General features: G+C 41.0%; 1 pseudogene; it reads right to left on the bottom strand.

The window, feature by feature from the left end:
- Positions 1 to 4,050: 4,050 nt before the first annotated feature.
- On the bottom strand, positions 4,051 to 5,629 carry LOC133745407 (malonyl-CoA:anthocyanidin 5-O-glucoside-6''-O-malonyltransferase-like; annotated as a pseudogene).
- Positions 5,630 to 7,894: the final 2,265 nt, after the last annotated feature.

Raw genomic sequence — 7,894 nt, 5'->3', positions numbered from 1 at the left:
ATTTTGATCAGATAATCGTCTTCTACCAATCTAATCTGGTCAACGAGAGAGAAAATTTGAGCTTTGAGATTTTGAATGAACAGTTATAACGTGTATTACCCTTCGGGGCAGAATCGGAATCAAAAAAATTAAAAACTGGCCTTTTTTAACATTACTTCATTATTCATAAGGACTAAATTAATATTACTAGCAATTCATTATAGACTTTTTTATCAAGTGGGAAACTAGGTGACCTTTTTATCATTTCACTCTCTAAAGTGACATTTTCAATCATTTCCCTAAAAGAAAAACAAAAAAAGGAAAAAGAAAAAAGAAAAAAAAAAAAAAAAGGGCCGCCGGCATGGAGAACAAGAATTGGGGTTTCGGGTCGATCTGAATTGGTTCGCCGACGTGGCGCTACCGATGCAGCAGGATACGATGGTCATTAAAAAGAAAAAAGAAAAAAGAAAAAAGAAAAAAGAAAAAAGAAATTAAAAAGGAAAAATAAAAAAATAAAAAAGTAAAAAAGAAATTAAAAAGGAAAAAGAAAAAAGAAAAAAAGGAAAAAAAGAAATTAAAAAGGAGAAAAATAAATTAAAAAGGAAAAAGAAATAACAGAGGGGTATATTGGACATTTCACCTAAGGTCAATTCCTAATTTGACGCGGGAGGGACCAATCAGAAAGAAATTTTGACGTTAGGGACTTTTCAGATTAATTAAGAATGTCAGGGACTGAAACGAAAAAATGGTCATAGTACAGGGACTAAACATAATTTAATCCTTAAAAAAAATACAAAAATTGCATGGGTATTTTGGACGGTAAAAACACTTTGCAATGTGTTACTACCCCACATTTATATGGTGCAGTAACTTTCGCAAATCTTAAACATCTGGAGTTGGCCCGTGTTATTATTATTATTTTTTGAGAAAAATGCACCATAAGTTCCTTAACTCTTGTGCACCGGCCAGTTTGATACCCACACTCCCAATGGTATCAATGTGATACCTGAACCCATATTTTGCTATCGACGAGGTACTTCCGTCAGATTTCGCTGACGGCTCCGTCAGATGTCTGACGTAGCAAGCACGTGGACCCCAAAAATGCAATGAAATGACTTAAATGACCCTAGACTCTACCGGACATTGATTTCCCGCCATTTTCCATGGAGAATGACCATCATTCCCTCCATTTTTGTACTCTACCACACAAATTTCCATGAAAATGAGAATCTAATTTAATGGGGAGGATGGGTAAGCATTGAAAACACATATAAGAGACCACATGTAATGAGCAGAAAACCAACCAAACTTCCCATTCAATTCCCTTCCGTCAACGACTTCATCACCATCGTCTTCTCCGTCGTCGTTTTCCAGAACCGCCGCGACTCCTGCCTCTCCCACCTCCACGACCTTAGCTCTAAGTTTAAGGATACAAAATGTTCAATGCGATTTCGATTTCAGCTCAATCCAAAGTTCCAAACTTTACTAAAGCAATGCTCCATTAAACCAAAACCCAACAAATTGCCAAAAGCCAGTTCTCCAATCACAACCAAAACCCAACAAATGGTACACAAATCTTCAACAGGGTACGAAGCAAATTAATGAGGGAAAGTGAGGTTGAAGAAGATAAAGAAAAGGAAATGGCCCAAAACGCAGATGGTATGAATGCATTGCCATTGTAAACCAGACGTAAACAGATGTAGGTGCTCCTCCATCATTCAAAATCAAAAAACCATCTGCAAGCTTTATGCTTTCTTTCCTTTTTAGGAGCTAGATCAAAAACCCATTAATCAATGCTTGCCCAGAAATCACTTACGGAAGAATATTTTCCAATTTGAGAGAAACCCATTAATCCAAACCCACATTAAAAGCTTCAAGCTTTAACATAAGAACAGAGGAACAACCGAACAAATTAAAACCCATGTGATAAAATTCTCTTTGCATCAATAATGAATATAATGTTTTCGCCGCCGTCATCTTCGACATTGAGAATCTTCGTGTCTTCGGTCCCGGTTGAATCCCTACTGCATAGCCAATCACTCTCTCAAAAGTTGCTGCGGATTGAGCTTTCAATTCATAGATCTTCAAGATTACTCCTCAATCCTCCTCTTTTTCAATTCAACCTTACAACACCACTACTCCATTTTCTCGGCGTTGAATTATTCGTATTGTTTGGCTCCAGTTTCGTTGCAGCTGGTCAACAGTCTCTTTTCTTGCGCGGGCGTGCCAGCACCGTTCGGGTGCGGTTGTCGGGGGTGTCCCTTGACCTGACTTCTTTCAAGTGATTGTGGACAAGGAGAGCACCAACCTCGTCATGGGATTCTTTGTGCCTCGTGGCGAGGACTTTTGCTGAGCTTCTTCAAAATCACAATCGATACTCGATGTCGTAGATCGAGCAGAGCGAGAACCATTGGGAAGTGAGGAGAACTTGCTAAAGCGTGACTTTAACTTGGCTGGAGGGTTTGGTGGCCCTGACAGTCGGCTCTTGAGAAGACTAGGACTGGAGTGTGACTACCGGTAAGAGAAGGAGAGGGGTTGCTCTAGAGAGGCTTGGATAATCTTAGATATTGTTGTTGATGAATTGTGTGTTGTGTTGTTTCATTGTAACCTCTATTTATAGGCTACCATGCCAAAGTGGTTGGCCTTAAACAAATGATAGTGGAGCACTAATTGGAGATAGTGGAGCACTAAGTGAGATAGTGGAGCACTAATTGGAGATAGTGGAGCACTAAATGAGATTGAAAATGATGAGTTTTGGAGTGATTTTGAGTCACTTTCTGCTCCTTTATTCATTCAATTATATCTCTATCAAGAACTCATAATGGGCCTTCGACTTCTTCATATGAAATTATCCACCATGAGTGTAGATCATTCTGGTAAAATTTTAGAGCTTACTTCCATGTGGTTGGGCCGGAAATGCCGCTGGACCCCTTGCAGGTCCGGTTTTCCAGTTTTGTCTTTCAGAAAACTGGACCAAGGAAATGAAGGTTTTCCACTCCAAACTAGCTCTTGCACTATTCATAAGAAATGATTCTTGGGATGTCTAGAATGAATCTGGAAAGTTTTAGCTCATTTGGATTTCATTTGGTTAGTCTGCCGCCCCTTCTTCCTTATTTAGCTCAGTTTCTCCTAGTCGAAGTAGAAAAATGTGCTAAAATTGACTTTTCATTTCCATGCTTCCATCATTTCCTTTTGTTGCAGCTCGCATAATCTTCCATAATTCTGCAGGTAGGCTTTATTTAGCCTCTAAATAATATATCTCGAATTTGTCGACAATATATAGCTTGAGCCACTGATATTGGCTCAATTTCTCCAAGACACGCCTTGTTAGGTTAGGCCAAAATGCTCATTTTGGGTTCAAACATGTATCAAAGCCAATTATGTGTCCCGGCCGGTCACTCCCAGGCTCAATCCCCGCCGCCTTCTTCAAATAGCACTTCACTGCCAGCGACTTGATGGTGAACTCGAGGCTCTGGCGGCGCGGAGGCGGCGATGGTACTGGCAGCCTGAACCTTCACGTCTTCCTTCTTCAGTCCGGGGAGGTCCGCCTTGAAGATATGGGCATCCGTGGTCTCCTTCCAGTCGATTCGAGTATGGGCGAAGGAGGAGGTGGTGGAGAAGGAGTTGACGAGAGAGCCTATGCCGAGAATTGGTTGCTTTGGATGATTCTGAGAATGGAGGAAAAACAGAGGTTTCTGATAATGGAGGAAAAGTAGAGGTTTTGATCGATCAGGGATGCATTTTAGGCAAAAAGAAGTGTTTGCCCTTTTTTTTGGGCCCACGTGCGAAGCACGTGACCTTTTAAATGAAGTCGTCAGCGAAATCTGACGGAAGTACCTCGTTGATAGCAAAATATGGGTTCAGGTATCACATTGATACCATTGAGAGTTTGGGTATCAAACTGGCCGGTGCACAAGAGTTGAGACACTGATGGTGCATTTTTCTCTTATTTTTTTATCGGCTGTTCCTACCGATCTACTGATAGACCAAGTTCTGGCCAGTGGCCACCCAGCTAATGTTTAGAGAAAATTTATTCAAATAATTTATTTTATTTTTGGCGAAAAAGATTATTCCAATATAACTATATAAGCAACGGAAACCACACAAAGATTCAATAATAGACCCATGCGCCCATGCACATACGCGATCAATGGCTATAGACTATTGGGCATTAACACTAATCAAACCTGGGGCTTCAGATAAGGTAAGTACATCGATCTTCAGAAACCTTTGGCAAATAGAGAGGCAAAAGCCTCCATTTGTGGTTTCTTCAAAGCAAACCCAACCTCAATAGCTCCACCACCATGCTTGCTATCCATAAGAGAAACCGCATCAGTCTTATCTATCGAAAGTTCGAAACGAGCTCGAACTTCTTTGGCCTTCCCCATCCATAATAAGTACCGTAAACCTCAAACCGCTGTGAACCCGCAATTGAATATACCTTATCATACAACGAAAAGTCGAGGAATTTAGAAACCCAAAGCTCAGTCCCATTGAAAACCCCGTCATCCAAACTCCTCAGGGCCTCAGTGATTGCCTTTACGGCCACGACCAACCCATCTTCACCGGTTAGGCCTTTTGTTTCGGCCACTGCTACACGGCCCACTACGCAGTTTTCAAAATAGGTTTCCGGTACAGGAGGGTCCAAGCGAGACCTTGCGTTCACGCCGAAGATCATAGCCGTCTTCTCTCCCTTTATTTCTTCGGCCTTGACTAAGCAAATCCATGTGTAAGCACACCCTAGAGAAAAAGTGGACAAATGAAGTGATGATGAATCAGAAGCCTTTGTTGTCTTCACAACATGCTCTCTAAGTGTTCGAATATTTGCTCGTGTGAAATCAAAGGTCCCTCGAACTAGGTCTTGGGGAAGAGCTTTAGGTGGACGACGATGCGTCACGCTCCTGTTGTTGGGTCCTCCCCGGTTGAGGTACTCATTCGAGAAGAGGTCTCCGAGCCCCTTTGGGTCGTGGATGGCCATTCGGTCGTGAAATGGTTTGAGATTATCCGGTAGTGAAATAGAAGAAGATGATGATCCGATTCCAGTTCCTTGTTTGCATATGTGAGCCCATGCTTTGAAAAAGGAACATGAGTTTTTGCCGTCCAGGACGGCATGGTGCATGGTTGTTCCAATGGAAAAGCCGCGGTTTGGGAAGAGGGTGATTTGTATTGCCATGGCCGCGGCTCGTTCATCAGAAACTTTCAATGAGGGAATAAGAGGATGGTAGTCCTTGGCTTCAACAAAGTCATTGCTCGAAAGGTGGGGGAAATTATCGGCATTGGATTCGGCTATTGTAAGTGAAACGGAGTCGCCTTGGACGTAGCTGAGATGGGTTTGGCGGAGTGTTGGGGCCAAGTTAGGTTTCCGGCGAGAGGGAGAAAGTGTTGGAGGATAAGAGAGAGGGAGGCTTTGAGTTTGGGAAGTATGGAATCATAGAAGATATGGGGGTTAGAGGCGGGAGGTATTTCATAGAAATAAACGGTTCAACAGGTAAAAACCTTAACCAGAGTAGATCAAATAAGGTTAGAGGGGACTGATCTGATGTGATTGAGTCTGGTGAGCTTGGAAGCGGAGCCACCCTACAAACCTCGACTACTTTCACTGAGTTTGAATTTGCCATAGTAGATCTATAACTTGAAGAAGATGAAATGGATATTGGGTTGAGCTAGAACGTACACACTCATATGCATTTATAGAAGAGAGTAGGTGTACATCCCCCAATGGGGTTGGCAAGATTGAAAAGGTCTGGACTTGAGTAGAACCTACACCAAGTTCCAATCTCAATAATCTCAAAAGTCTTTATTAGTAGGTAATCGGGATAACACTAGTGCGACCACCATTCTGAAACATAGTGAGATTTAAGAGTCCACCAATATACTGACGAGCATAAGGGAGCAATACCGGTCCAGAAGCGGCCATCGACAAATGTCTGCGGTTGATTCAAGATGAGGAACTTTGGGACCAATGGCATCTGTCTACTCTCTTAACTGTTTGCGATCAGCTACTGGATTGAAAGTTTGGCTCTTACATGCATCAGTGCCTTGGTGGTGGTTCAATGGGGCTTTAGTTGGGGAGTAACCTTTAATTTCCTAAACTAAATTTGTTTTGCCAAAAAAAAAAAAAAAAAGGTGTACATCCTCCTTTTATGTATAATGTGAATTGATCCGAAAGCAATTCTATGTATACATAGAATTGCTTTCGGATCAATTCCCTAAACGTATGTGCCAACAAACGTAGGTGGTGAACTGTGAGCTGCCATTCAATTAGCTAGGTTAGGGTGCTTGTCTATTATATTTATGTGACAACAAACGTAGGAGGTGAACTACCAGCTGACATTCAATTAGGTTAGGGTGCTCGGGTATTTACACCTGAAAATACTCTATCATATGGTAAACTTTGGCTGTACGAAGTACTTAATGATTTGCTAGGACAATATTCCGCTATGGGAGGTCATGGTTTAAGTCCAGAACTCCGGATGCATAGGAATTCAGGGCACGTTTACTTATTTGGAAGGAAAGGGAATGATTACGGGGTAAAAACATTCATGCGTTTACTAACACATAAATGAATCGGAATGATTCCGGGTAAAAGAAATCCTGCGTTTACTAACACATGAAGGAATCGGAATGGATATAGGTCCCACCTCCTTATCAGGAATCGATTCCTGAATACTCAGGAATTCGATTACGAAGGGGGGAGATGGGTTTATGAATCATTCATCCGGAATCAATACCGATTCCTTTCTTCTCCCATTCCACTTGTCTCCGATTCATGATTATTTTCCATTCCAAATAAGTAAACGTGCCATCAGGTTGTTTGTTCAGTTTTTGAGTTTGATCAACTTTTATGAGCTACAAACCACCACAGGTGGTCGAGTTGGTAAGCTCCATGTGTGGAACCCTCACACCCGAGTTCGAATCCCGCCGACGCTGATTGGAGTTAAATCTCAAACTGTTCTTGGTGGCCAGGGGGAGGAAGTGTTCTGACATGTTCCCCCGGCACGGATTAGTCTTTGGGCCTAAAGAGTCTTTGCATGAGAAACTGTGTGATCTCAATAAATAAAAAAAATAAAAAATAAAAAACTTTTATGAGCTGCACGTTCTTACATTCATAACTTCGGAAATTTTACTAGCAATTTTCAGCGATTACTCGCTACAAAACTTTAAGGGTTTTAGCACAGTAATGTTTAAGACCAAAACTAATTTTTGACCAGATAGGCAGATATATTAATACTAGTAATCATGAAATGTGGTGTGGTTAAAACCTCGTAGCTATTTTTTTTTTTTTTTTTACTTTGTCAAGGAGAACCTAAAGGCTTCCTAGGTCTAAGATAAACCCCTTCGTAGCTGTTAATATATAAGAACAATAGAGGCTTTAATAACAGATTTGTTGTTAATAATCTACTCCATAGTAAGTGGCAAGTTGTGACTAAACAACCGGAGTGACAATAATGAACATTACTAAAATGTCGGAACTCGCAGTTGTTGCAGTGACTGATCAAATATAGCTAATTAGCTGGGCACTTCCTTGGGCGCAATATTGTACTAATTAATATTAAGGGAAACAACGCTCTCTGCAATCATACAATTATAGATCAAATATTTGCGGTGGTAAATTAATTAAGGAGGCTGATCTAAGTCATCTATAACGGTTCCACAAAAAGCATGGTCTACCAACCATGCACTACGTATGATCTAATCTCCTATATTGTATGGGCCGGTAAAACGTTATAACTATATGGTATAGTAAGTAGGAAGAAATGTAGCAAAAATGAATGGATACCTTGGCATCGGGTGGTGAAGACGTACATTAAACATCTAGTAGTGAAAGTTTGTACTATTGTACTCACTTAATTATAACCTTCTTTTTTGTAGTTATAGTACACAAAATCTGAATGAATAGAAAATGGAGTACTCT

This window comes from Rosa rugosa, chromosome 1 (assembly GCF_958449725.1).
Source record: "Rosa rugosa chromosome 1, drRosRugo1.1, whole genome shotgun sequence".
Lineage (NCBI taxonomy): Eukaryota > Viridiplantae > Streptophyta > Magnoliopsida > Rosales > Rosaceae > Rosa > Rosa rugosa.
The sequence above is the reverse complement of the archived record's forward strand: the minus strand, read 5'-3'. Positions and strand labels throughout refer to the sequence as shown.